The 12,611-nt window shown below is 48.9% G+C and overlaps 1 protein-coding gene across 1 annotated transcript in view; it reads right to left on the reverse strand.

Annotated features, from left to right (window-relative positions):
* Nucleotides 1–12,611, reverse strand: part of LOC138514391 (sodium-coupled monocarboxylate transporter 1-like) — a 987,363-nt gene that overhangs the window by 237,058 nt on the left and 737,694 nt on the right. The window lies entirely within an intron of this gene.

A 12,611-nucleotide genomic window follows, 5' to 3' on the forward strand; every position in this document is an offset into this window, starting at 1 on the left:
TCGAGGAGAACTCAAGGATGTCTTGGCTCAAGTCGTGAACCCACGTCAAGACTGCGCTGAATATATAGACTTAGTGGTCCAGTCAGATCACAGACTTCAGAACAGAAAGGCTGATCGAGCCAAGTTTGAGAATCGGGTGTTGGTCAAAACCCACGCTAACCCCAAAGGAGCAGATGCTTCAGAACCCATGCAAATCGGAGGGGTTAAAGGACCCTTAACCCACAAGGAAAGAGAAAGGAGACGGCAAATGCAATTGTGTCTATATTGTGGAACTTCTGGGCATTTTCTACAGGATTGCCCTGTAAAACCACCCAAGAAGGTGGTAGGAGCTGCTGATAAAAGCCATATGGAGTCAGACTCGGGAAATGACCACGCCCGACAAGCGTAGAGGTCCGCTTGCCGAGCTTGAAGAAGGATACTCAGACCTCGCATTTCATCATACCAATGGTCCTCGTAGATCCAGGGCAGCCATCGCGTATGCACGCAGTAAGGGCATACATTGATAGCGGGGCCACAGGGGCCATATGAAACTATGTGGACTATGAATTGGCTTCCAGGATGAATCTACCTCTCTGCAGAAAAACCACCTCAGATGTCATCACCACAGTCGATGGAACTGAAATTGCCTCTGGGCCTGTAACTCATTCCACCGCAGAGATGACACTATTGGGTCAGGATGGGCATCGAGAGACTGTTGTGTTTGATCTAATCAAAGCCCCACAGTTCCAAATAATACTGGGGATACCTTGGTTGGAAACACAATACTTGTATTGATTGGCGAGAGAAGAGAATAACCTTCCCGGATTGTGCACAAACCTGTTGCCCAAAGAAAAATCTGAACGCAGGCCTGGCCACAGTAACCACAGCAGTCGTGCAACTACCTCCAGAATACCAAGAATTCCAGGATGTCTTCCAAAAAGAACAGGCAAACACCTTACCACCTCACAGATCGTACGATTGTCAAATCGATTTCATACCCGGTGCACAACCTCCTTGTAGCAGGATCTACGCCCTTACGGAACCTGAGAACCTTCACCTACGACAATACTTAGACCAGTACCTTGCTAATGGCTTCATTCGCCCATCCAAGTCCCCTGCATCTTCAGCTTTGTTCTTCGTGCCCAAAAAGGAAGGTGACCTCAGAACGTGCATAGACTACCGCACATTGAACCAGATAACTGTTAAGAACCGATACCCATTGCCTCTGATCCCTGAACTACTAGACCAAGTGAAGGACGCTTGCATATACACTAAGTTAGATCTCTGGGGGGCATACCATCTGGTACGTGTAAAAGAGGGCGACGAATGGAAGACTGCTTTTCGCACTAAGTATGGGTTATTCGAATACCAGGTGATGCCTTTCGGGTTGTGCAATGCACCAGCAGCCTTCCAATACTTCATGAACGATGTCCTTCGTGAACTCATTGACGTTTGTGTTGTCGTATATATCAATGATATTCTAGTATACTCCTCTTCAGAATCTGACCATGTGAAGCACGTCCGAGCAGTCCTTGAGAAATTGCGCCAGCACAAACTATATGCAAAACTGGAAAAATGCATTTTTCATGCCACAGAAGTTGAATTCCTTGGGTTTATCCTGACCCCAAGAGGAGTCCGAATAGACTCACGAAAGGTGGACGCAATCCTTAAGTGGCCATCACCAAGTTCAGTTAAAGGAGTACAAAGCATGCTCGGCTTTGCCAATTTCTACCGCAGATTCATCCCGGATTTTGCACATGTTGTACATCCCATCACAGCACTCTTGCGAAAAAATAAACGCTTTATGTGGACTGAAGAAGCTGAAAATGCCTTCCAAGAGCTGAAAGCGAAATTCACGTCTGCACCTGTATTAAAGCACCCGCGCCCTGAACTTCCATACATAGTGGAAACTGATGCATCCAGTCTAGCCATGGGAGCTGTCCTGTCTCAAAAGGACCCTGAAACTGGCCAGCTTCACCCAGTAGCATTTTGGTCCAGAAAGTTCTCGGCACCCGAGTTAAACTATGCGGTTACCAACAAGGAGTTAATAGCCATTAAATCCGCCTTCAAGGCTTGGCGGCACTATCTTCTCGGTGCCAGGCATACCATTACTGTGATCACCGATCACCGGAACTTACAGTATTTAAAGACAGCCTAGGCCCAATCGTCACGCCAACTCCGATGGGCATTGTTCTTTGCCGAGTTCGATTTCGTGATAACCTATCGACCAGGTTGTAGGAATGGTAAAGCAGACGCCTTATCCCGAATAGGGATAGGAGAGGCAGAAGTGAACCCAGAACCAGTACCAATAATTTCCGAACAAAGGATTCTTGGCATGACTACTCTACAGACACTAGAGGACATTCAGGTAAAGATCCAGCAACTCTTTGATCCTACAGCCCTGCAGGACTGGGTAAAGAAAGGCCCGGACTACTCTGTCACCAATGACCTGCCTTATTACCAAGGGCGGCTATTTCTGCCACACAAGGAACTACAAGAGCTAGTAATTTCCCGTTATCATGATACCCTAACTGAGGGGCACCCAGGTATTGCAAAAACTGAAGCCAAAATTAAGAGGCAATTCTGGTGGCTCACCTGGGGAAAGGATATTAAATCATTTGTGATGTCTTGTGGCATTTGCGCCCAAAACAAAAGTCAAAAGAAAAAAACAGCTGGACTCTTACAACCTTTAGACATTCCGCCTACACCATGGCACACCTTATCGTTAGACTTTATTACTGATCTACCCCCATGCAATGGATTTAACACCATTCTAGTTATTGTGGATCTTTTTTCCAAGATGGCCCACTTTATTCCTTTAAAGGGATTACCTTCAGCTTCAATCCTGGCTAAGGAGTTCCTCGAAAACATTGTTCGCATACACAGATTTCTGTCCGTATTGGTCTCTCACCGGGGCAGTCAATTCATTTCACATTTTTGGAAAAAATGTTGTCAATTGGTGCAAATCGATGTGAGGTTATCGACCAGTCACCACCCCCAAACCGATGGTCAAACGGAGAGGACCAACCAGACTCTCGAACAATACCTGCATTGTATGATACATCAGACTGAGAGTAATTGGAAAGACATTCTTTGGATCGCCGAATATGCATACAATAATTCAGTACATTCTGGAACTGGACAAAGCCCCTTTTATACCTTATATGAGCACCATCCTCGAACCTCAGACCTTGACTCACCCCAACACTTAGAAATGCCCGCAGTGGACCATCTGCACGCTACGATTACACAAGCCTTTAAGAAAGCAACTGTACATTTAAAACAGGCGAAAGAAAAATACAAGAAAGATGCTGATCGGCACAGAAGTGATTCTCCACAATACCAAATAGGGGACCGAGTATGGTTAGCCACAAAACATATACCTCTAAAGAGAACACAAACCTTTAACCCCAGATATTTGGGACCTTACTCTATTAAGGCCATTATCAACCCGGTGGCTATCAAGTTGGACTTACCTGCTGAAATGCGAATTCACCCCGTCTTTCATGTGTCACTTTTGAAGCCAGTGCAACCAGGGACAAGACTAACCAAGCCACCAGACCCCATCCTTGTAGACGGGGAACCCGAATTTGAAGTTAAGAACATCCTGGACTCCAAGCTGATAAAGTCAAAACTTTTTTTATTTAATCCACTGGAAAGGTTACGGACCACAGGAAAGGTCATGGGAACCTAGTGACCACGTTCATGAACCCCGATTGGTGAAAAAATTCCACCGGAATTTCCCAGAAAAACCGAAACCACAGGGAAGAACAACTTTAGGAGGGGCCTTGGGGGGGAGTGCTGTCATGATGCCTACCCCCGGGGACCCAGACAAAGTCCAGCAACCCCGGAAGCAGGCATCAAGTTATTCCATGCAAGTCCTACAACCCCTGCTAGGGGCTATTTGGATGCAGTCCTGGCGTCTATGGCGCCAGGCTCATATGGAGAGTCAGTCCTGGCACCATAGGCGCCAGGCTCATAGATTAAAACTTACCTGATGCAGACCATGCTGCAAACTTACCTGATGCAGACCATGCTGCAAGAGCTCCAAGCCAAAAGAGGCTTGGAAGGGACTACTTTACCTAGGGACTATTTTTTACTCGGGTGGGGCTGGGGAGGAATACTTACCTGGGACTACTTTGGAGGCTATTTAAACCACGCCCGAAGAATAGCACACGCTTCGTGTTATTCTGCATCCAGCAGCGTAACGCTCACCGTGCCTGCAAGTCTGCATCCAGTCTTCTGCCACGCCCACCTCGAGTCTGGAGCTCCTAGAAAAAGGGAGAAAGAAGGAGAAAAGGTTAGAACAAGAGCAATACCTTTGATCCTTACCTGAATTCCCGATCCATCGCGCCTTCGAGCTGGAAGAAAGAAGTTATTTTATGCGCGTCGCCTCGCCTGCTGCAGCGCCGCGCTGAACTCACCGGCCTTTGCAGCATCTTCACATTCCACCGCATCCATCTGCATCTTCCCGCCGCACTCCGGCACCTAAGGGGAAGACAAGAACAGCACGGTGGGCCAAGGGAATACACACAGGCAATATTAGTTACCCCCCATAGACTTACCTGATTTTACCACCGGGGGTACTATTCCTCTTCACGGGTCGGCGCAGCTTCCACTGCATCCTCGCCGAACCCCGGCCCCTAAGGGGAAACAAAAGGACAGCAAGGTGAAACAAAGGGACAAACAAGGGGAAACCTCCTCACCACAATAGACTTACCTGATTTTACCCCAGAGGCATTATTCCCCGAGACTTCATACTTTCTCTCAGCGCCCGAATAAGTGAGAAAGCAACAGGTTACATATTGACATTATTTTTTCGAACTGTGTTGGATAATACAAATCCTTACCTGAATATTACCGGTTGCCACAAGGAACTCTTCGCTAGGGTCAAGCTGCAACCTGCAAGGAATCGGACAAGAGTGAAAGTCAGACATTTGAACTCTAACGAACTACATACTTACGGCGTCTTGCCAGGAATCTCAAAGTCAATATTGTTCTGGAACTCACCAATTCCTTCGAGCCAGTGAAGCAACTGGTTATCTACACGCCCCTGCACTCAATGCAGGATGGAAAGCTCATCTTTCAAAACCATCAGGTGAGACTATAAGAGGGGACATCAAAGGTGATCAGTGTGGAGAACAGCAGGAGTGGGGGAGGGTTAACGCTCTACTCCACGGGTGGTTAATTCCCTTTCTCCATTTACAGAAGAATATTCCTATGGGCCAAACAAACGAAGCCAGGTAGGCCAGTCCAGTCCGTCATCTCTGCACTACGCGTCACATTGGTGGAGATTGCAGCTGTCCAGTTCAGATCGACGCCCCTGTGGGAGCCAGGTGAGTGTAACACCATCCAGATTAGTGGTCAATGGGGGATCATAGAGATCAGTTTGGAGGAACTGAAGATTGAGTATAGAGTGTGGCCTACGGAAAGAGTGGGGCCTGCGACCAATTGAGTTACGTGGAGGGCTCCAGGTTTTCCAGCATTGGTTGTGTCATGAGGTTATGAGGGACATCAATACATATATTGAAATCCCCTAGCATGGTGAGGGAGGGGTGAATAATGGCCACCATGGAGTCGCGTGAGGTTATCAGTAACATTTCTATTATAGCCTGGGGGTCTGTATAAGAGTAAGAAACTGTAAATAAGAGTGGGGCTCATGTGAAAACTCACAAGGAGCGTGAAATGGTGAGGTGGGGTTTGTAGAGGATGGCAATTCCACCTGACCTGCTGTTTCAGTTGTGAAGGATACGGGTGTATCCTGGGGGAAAGGCCTTGTGCAGAATGGGTTGGATGTCCTGGGAGAACCAGGTATCTGTTATGTAAAGGATGTCAGGGCCTTCAGAGGATATTAAGTCGTATATGTTGGCGTTAATTAGGATGTATAAGGGCAGGAGGACGGAGGGAAGGGTTATGGGAGCAGTGGTGGCTGCCCTCCAGGAGGGGCTGCAGAGCTGGGTTGTGTGAGGCGTTATGTGGAGGCTAGAGAGATGATGTACCCTCGGTCAGGATCCTGGGTGAAGGCGTTGTGAGGTGAAAGAGGGTTAGAGGGTAGTTGTTGGCAGGAAAGGGGTTACTATGGGAAGGCCCAGTGTCTCTGTTCCAGGGAGCAGAGAGGAATGCTTCGTGTAGGCTAGGTGTGTGTGATAAGAGGGCTCTTCAGATGAGGGATCTTAGGGAGTCGTTGTGGTGGTGTTGGAGGGTGGAGGGGTGTGAGAGAGGGTAGCGGGGTATGGTCCCTGTTTTTAGGTGTGGGAAGGAGAGAGGAAGCTGGATGGGAGGGGTAAGTGAGGGGTGCAGGCAAGCGACAGGGACAGCCATGTGGGAATAATGTTGTAGGGAAGAGGTCAGGACGGTGTCTTCTAAGAGCAGATCTAGGATCTAGGTGCGGTCTTCTAGGGGAGCAAGGCAGGTGTCTGGAGTATGTGCCTGGAGTGTTGTAGGTTAGGCTAAAGAGCAATTTGACTTGGTTGGATGAATTGGATGAGGCTGTTAAGGTGTTAGAGAGGGGTGTCTCATGGGCTTGGAGGAGAGATAAGGTGAAGTGTGCAGAGATGAAAGGGCCAGGGAGTGTGGTGTCTGTGTTTTAAAGAATTCTGGGGTGCCTCAGGTGTGTGTGTGTGCATGTGCGTGTGCGTGTGCGTGCGTGCGTGCGTGTGTGTGTGTGTGTGCACGTGCATGCGTGCGTGCGTGTGTGTGTGTGTGTGGGTTGGGTGGGGCAATGGATTGACAGATAACTGCAAGTGTAGCAAAGGAGGGCATGGCTGTGTTGAAGAGTGGAGAGGAGGTGAGAGGAGGGAAAGGAGGTCCGTAGGTGGAGTGTGATGGGAGGGCACCGAGTTGGGTGCAGGTGGACTGGGAGTGTCTAAAGGAAAGCCTGTGTAGGGGGGTAGAGGGGTTGGCCTGGGAAGGCTGGGAGAGATGTGTTCTCTCCAAGGGGCCAGGGTGAGGAGAGAACAAAGGTGAGTAGGGGTGGGGACTGGCTGAAGGGGTGGGGCTGGTTTCTGTGCACCAGAGTGCCCCTCTAACTTTGGTGCTCCTTGGCATGGTGGATGATCAGCTGGCAGGGAGGAATGCAAGGGAGTCAGGTGCACCTATGAGCTTGGTCGAGAGCAACGTCTGTGCTAGCTGTGAGGGTGCAGAAAGATCTAATATGTGGTGTACTGTAAATATGCTTGTGTGGGGGGAAGGAGGAGGGCAGGAATGAGAGTTGAGAGGAGCAGTGCCTAATTCCTGTGTGGGAAAGATTAGGGGAGGTGGTACAAAACAGTGGCTAGGTTCAAAATACATCTAAATTCAGAATACAGTTGACTTTAAAATTGTAGACATGGGAACTATCCCTGTGGGATGCAGGGAGGTGGCACAAAATAGCAGCTAGGTCCGAGTACAGGCTTAGAGCAGTACAAAGAAGGAAGTATAGCGATTGTCGTCCCTCACCTGGATGTTGCAGCAGACAGGGGTTGAGGCATGGCAGGGCACCCAGGGCAAACAGGCAAGCAGGTGATAGAAGTGCCCAGGGAGGTGCCCTTTGCCTTGGCCCTTAGCCGGCTGCCTGGCAATGCTGTCCTCGGGAGGCAAATTTCAGGAACGGTTGTGTGAGCCGATTTAGGCTCCAATTAGGGGATGGTAGGTGGGGAAGAGGGAGGTGGGCCGGATTCACTGGCGTGTGGCCAGCAGGGTGACTGTGTGGTCTTCACATGGCCAGGGCTGGAGAAATGGCACTGGAGCACTAAGGCTGCACCTACAAAATCCCCACCTTGGATGCAAGCTGGAATCTCGCAGCGGAGTGGTTGGGGAGCACTCTGTTTCGAAGCCTGCCATTTCCGTCTGACTCACAAGAGCTGATCTAGGCTCCAATCAGGGGAGGGTGGGCATGGAGACGGGAGGTACGCAGGATGGCTGGGGAATGGGCAGCAAGGTGACCATGTGATCTCACAGGGGCTGGAGAATGGGGCTAGAACTCTAACGCTTCAACTAGACAATTCTCACCTTGGATGTGAGCTGAAATCTCATAGGGTAGTGTCTGGGGAGCGATATGCTTTAAAACCTGCCGTTTCTGTGTGAGTCACTTGAGCCCATCTAGGTTCCATCAGGGAAGGGTGGGCGGGGAGGAGGGAGGTGGGTGGGATGGCTGGGGAGCGGGCAGCAAGGCTAACTGTGTGATCTCACAGGGCCAGGGGCTGCAGAAATGGCTCTGGGGCACTAACGCTGCACCTAAATAATCCTCTTCTTGGATGCAAGATGGAATCTCGTGGTGGAGTCCATAAAAGGCATATAAAGAGCTTCACCTGAACATCCTGACCGAAACCAGATGTCCCCATCTAGGAGTTCTGTCTGCCACTGGTTGCCATTGCATGCCTAACACAGTCAGAAGTGTCGAACCCCGATTGGAGGATGTGACAGGAAGTCTCCCTACCATTGTGGAAAATGCTCTGGAATCTCTCTCTCGCCCTCAGGGAGGTGCCCGGTTGAACACTCAATGCGGACCAGAGGCCAGAAGAGAATTTGGATAGGGAACTGAAGGGGTTAATCACCCTTAGGGCAACCACTTGCCTCCATGCATCCAACTTCTTGCCTTCTCTGTCAGGGGGTAGGGAAGAGAAGGTAGACATCCACAAGCTGTAGGTAGTGACTTTCTGTGCCTAGTTCTCAGAGGAGGCATGGGTGGAGAGAAAAGCTGAGTCAGAGAGAGCTGGTCGATATTTATGTCTCAGCTCCCTGTCTACAGCCAGGACTGAGGCATGTTTCTCCCAGACTTATCGCACTGGAGCTTTGCTTGACTGCCACATTGAACGGCAGGTGCATTTCTATTCTGGTCTGGACAGGGCTGACACCCTTAGAGTGTCAACCACTTTGGCCATCATGACTTGAAAGGACGCTTGGAGCCTCCTTGGAGTTAGAGCTGGTAGTATTGCCAGTTCTGAGGAAGTATCCAAGCCACTGCTTCCTGGAGGTATGTGCCAGTTCCAGCAAACCCACAGCCTCTCCACAGAACTCCTATTGGGAGACCCTTTCTCTCTATGGACTTGTGGTTATATCCAAAAGGAAATGGTGTCCACTTTTTCATTACAGAGCCGATCCATCCTTGACATGTAAGGCTTCATTGGGAGAGGAGCATAATCGAGGGTTCCCTTGGACAACAGGCGCCAATGAACACTAAATGAAGATGCCGAGGTAGAGGTGGGTGCATGCAGCGAGGCCTCAATGCCCAAAGGCAGAGCCTGGTGACACCGGGGTGGGTCTACACCTACAGGAGACAAGGCAAGACACAAGGTCTCCAGGGGGTACCCTGCTGGCTGGTATAGGCACAGTCGGTCCCAATGGGACCTTGGTGAAGGGTTCCAGCATCTTCAGCCTGAAGACCACACATTCCGCTCGGGTGGAACATGGGGTCAGAAATGGTCCCTACAGTGCTGTTCAGAAGAGTACGTGGATTGTTGACTCTTCTTCTTTAAAGATGAAGTAGAGTGGTGTCCAGAGGAACTGCTTCGTGAGCGGGACCTCTTTGTGGTGCTTCTTCTTTTGCTTTCAGGTCAGAACCCTGTTTTCAAACTGACGGTCTGCGCACTGTAACCTCAAATAAGATTGCTTGGATCCATCTTTTTCCTTGTGGAAAAACGTAAACAGCTTTGATGCCCATTCCCCAAGGGCCTTTGTGCGCATGAATTGCCACGAACCGCAGTCCTGGGGATTGTGATCCTACCAAAGGCAGTATATATCAGATTCTGTGGAGTTTGACCCTGACATTTGTCAGCTACAATCCGTACAGGGCTTGAAGCCAGAGGCTTTCGCAGGATAGGCCATGACATCGAACAATTATCATCAAACAAACTAGTGTGTTTCTGAAGCAAACGGAGTACACGGGAAAAAAGAACTAAGGTCACAGGGCGTGGCATCATGGCCTGTGGGGGGAGGGGGCACAAAGTGTCATCGGGCAGAGCCGGCGCTGCCCCTCACTGGTGGCAGACATGTTTCAGAAGATCAGCTGAGGCTAGAACATCATAGATGAATCCGTGGGAGGAAGGAATCAATTAGAAATGAAGGGATGCACAGGGACATGCTGTGATGGATAACTCCTAAGGGCTAGCAGTAAAGCGCCTGAACGCACATATCTATCAGCAGGTTGCAGAGCACAATCACCACTATTATTTCATTCTTATCTTCAATTCCCCGCAAAGTTGCAACATTTGAAAGAAATACTATTTTATATGTATGTGAACGAGATTCAGATTTTGCTTAACTTAGACTGTGGTCACGCAAACCAAAATGCCAAATTCACCATCTGCACGAAAGAGGTCCAGAACTGGATGAACTTAAACGTTTATGAAACGTACCATATCGAAGACCGAAGCCATGATGTGCAGCCCAGATCAAATAAGCTGGAATCCTGAAATCTGGCTGATGTCTTAGGCACCCCTCTATGGCACCAATATCGGTGGTCAGAAGTCTTAGTTACTTACCTGTAAGTATATTTCTACAGCATTGGTATCTTTCATAGATTCACATGTTTGAATATTCCCTGTCATCCAACTGGGAACCCTCAATAATTTACAATGAATTATATATACATACATTGTTCCCAAAGATCACCTAATATTTAGGAAATTACTAAAAACCTGGCTCCTCAACACCACAGACTCAAACTGAAACCTAAAACAATGAGTTATATATACATACCATTTTCCCAAAGATCACCTAAAATTTAGGAAATTACTAAAAACCTGGCTCTTCAACCCCTCAGACTCAAACTGAAACCTGAAACAGAAAGGAAAAGGGATGACTAAACTAGAGTGGACACGGACAACTCCCAGAACCGACTGGGAAGGTCCCAAGGCACCCGGACGAATGACGCTGAGTATAGAGTGAAACACAGGCGACACCCATGGAGACTGGGTCAACAACCCCACCCTATTTCCACCCAACACCCGCACTCGCCCCTTAGTTGCCACCAGGTACCTCAATGTTGTGAAATTGTCGGGATATTATCAAACACCACAATAGCTGAGCTGTGGACATTGGCAGGCGCACTGGCCGTATGAGTGGGAAGGGAAGACAGGTAGGGCTGCGAGGATGGCTGGGGGAGGAGGGGGCCAGATGTGAAAGGGACCCTGAACGCCGGACGGACCCAGATCAGGACAGAGGTGCAGGGGTGCTCCTGAAACCCATCCAGGCGATTACAGAAGCCCAGCGGCTCAAGTCTGGATAGAGATGCCAACTAACCAATTGCACTAACAATTTCCCCCTCTGCATACATCTCTCAAACTCCAAACCAAACACAACCACAAACCTACAGCACAACAAACCGCACAAACTTCACTACATTGCAACAACAAAACAAAACACACAGACTCGCACAACAGTACACGGCGACTACCGGCCACAAACACCCCAGGCCCAGCCACGGACCCACCAGGCTGAGGCCGCCAACAGCACATCACTGCTCTCTTGCACTTTTCCAGCTTCCTCCCACTAATCCCCTCCTTTCCTCTTTCAGAGCCTCCAGAGCGCCGGGGGACCACTCCGTGGTGATAGTGCGTGGTACAAATGTCCTTTAACATTAACATTAACAAAGGAAACGGCTATACAGACTGCCTCAATACGCCTGAGAAGCCATTCACCTCCAACTCCTTTCGGTCCTTTAGAACCCAACCAATGAGGTGGCAGGGCTTAAGCTCCACCTCAGGCAGCAATCTTCAGATTTTGAGCTATAGAGACTGAGAGACGATGACTAACTGGCTACAGAGCAGCCCCCACAGGGGAGGAGGGCGGGCTCATATGATTATATGAAAGATACCAATGCTGGAGAAATACAGTTACAGGTAAGTAACTAAGACTTCTCAAGCATTGGATCTTTCATAGATTCACATGCTTGAATAGAATACCAAGCAGTAAAGCATGCTATGCCCATAGCCACATGGTTGAGGATATACCTCTTCAATGAAACATGCATTAAGACTGCAAGTAATGCTGGGATAATGGACAAGGGACGGAGGAATAAATAGGCTGCTCCTACTGTGATTAATCTTGTGGAGTCATCACTAAACTCTAGCCTAAAGTCTCCTCGCATGTGGCCAGAGGAAGGCAGCCGCTACCTGACCCTAACCCTGGTGGTGGTAACAGGAGGGAGGATCAAATGGGAGAAGATGGCTGTTAGGGGGAAGTGGTGACTCTGCTAGGAGGGACGCAGTATTCATCGTCTTGTGAAGATGAAAGTTCCATAATTACCCAAATACCTAATGCCATGCTGTCAGAAAAGCATTCCCTCTGCCAGAACTACCCTATGCACACACAATGAAAAATCTGCTAACCAGTATACAACTGGTACCTTAGATATGATATGATATGTGATATGATATGATAGTTTATTTATATAGCGCCTATGCACAATGTGTTCCAAAGCGCTTCAAGGCAAGGGAGGGAACAAGGGAAAATACAATGACATTCTTACAGGCCATGAACAGTAAAGATGTGAAATTAACTATCGTACTCGGCCTGACGACATTTCAGATAGTGCAAGAGCTAAGACATAGATAATGATGGGAGGGGGAGAGTGGGAAGGAAATGGAAACAGACAGCCGACTACCGTACTAGGCCTGATGACATTTCTGGTAGAGTGGGAGAAAAATAAAAGG

Source organism: Ambystoma mexicanum, chromosome 12 (assembly GCF_040938575.1).
Source record: "Ambystoma mexicanum isolate Mex_15411 chromosome 12, UKY_AmexF1_1, whole genome shotgun sequence".
NCBI lineage: Eukaryota > Metazoa > Chordata > Amphibia > Caudata > Ambystomatidae > Ambystoma > Ambystoma mexicanum.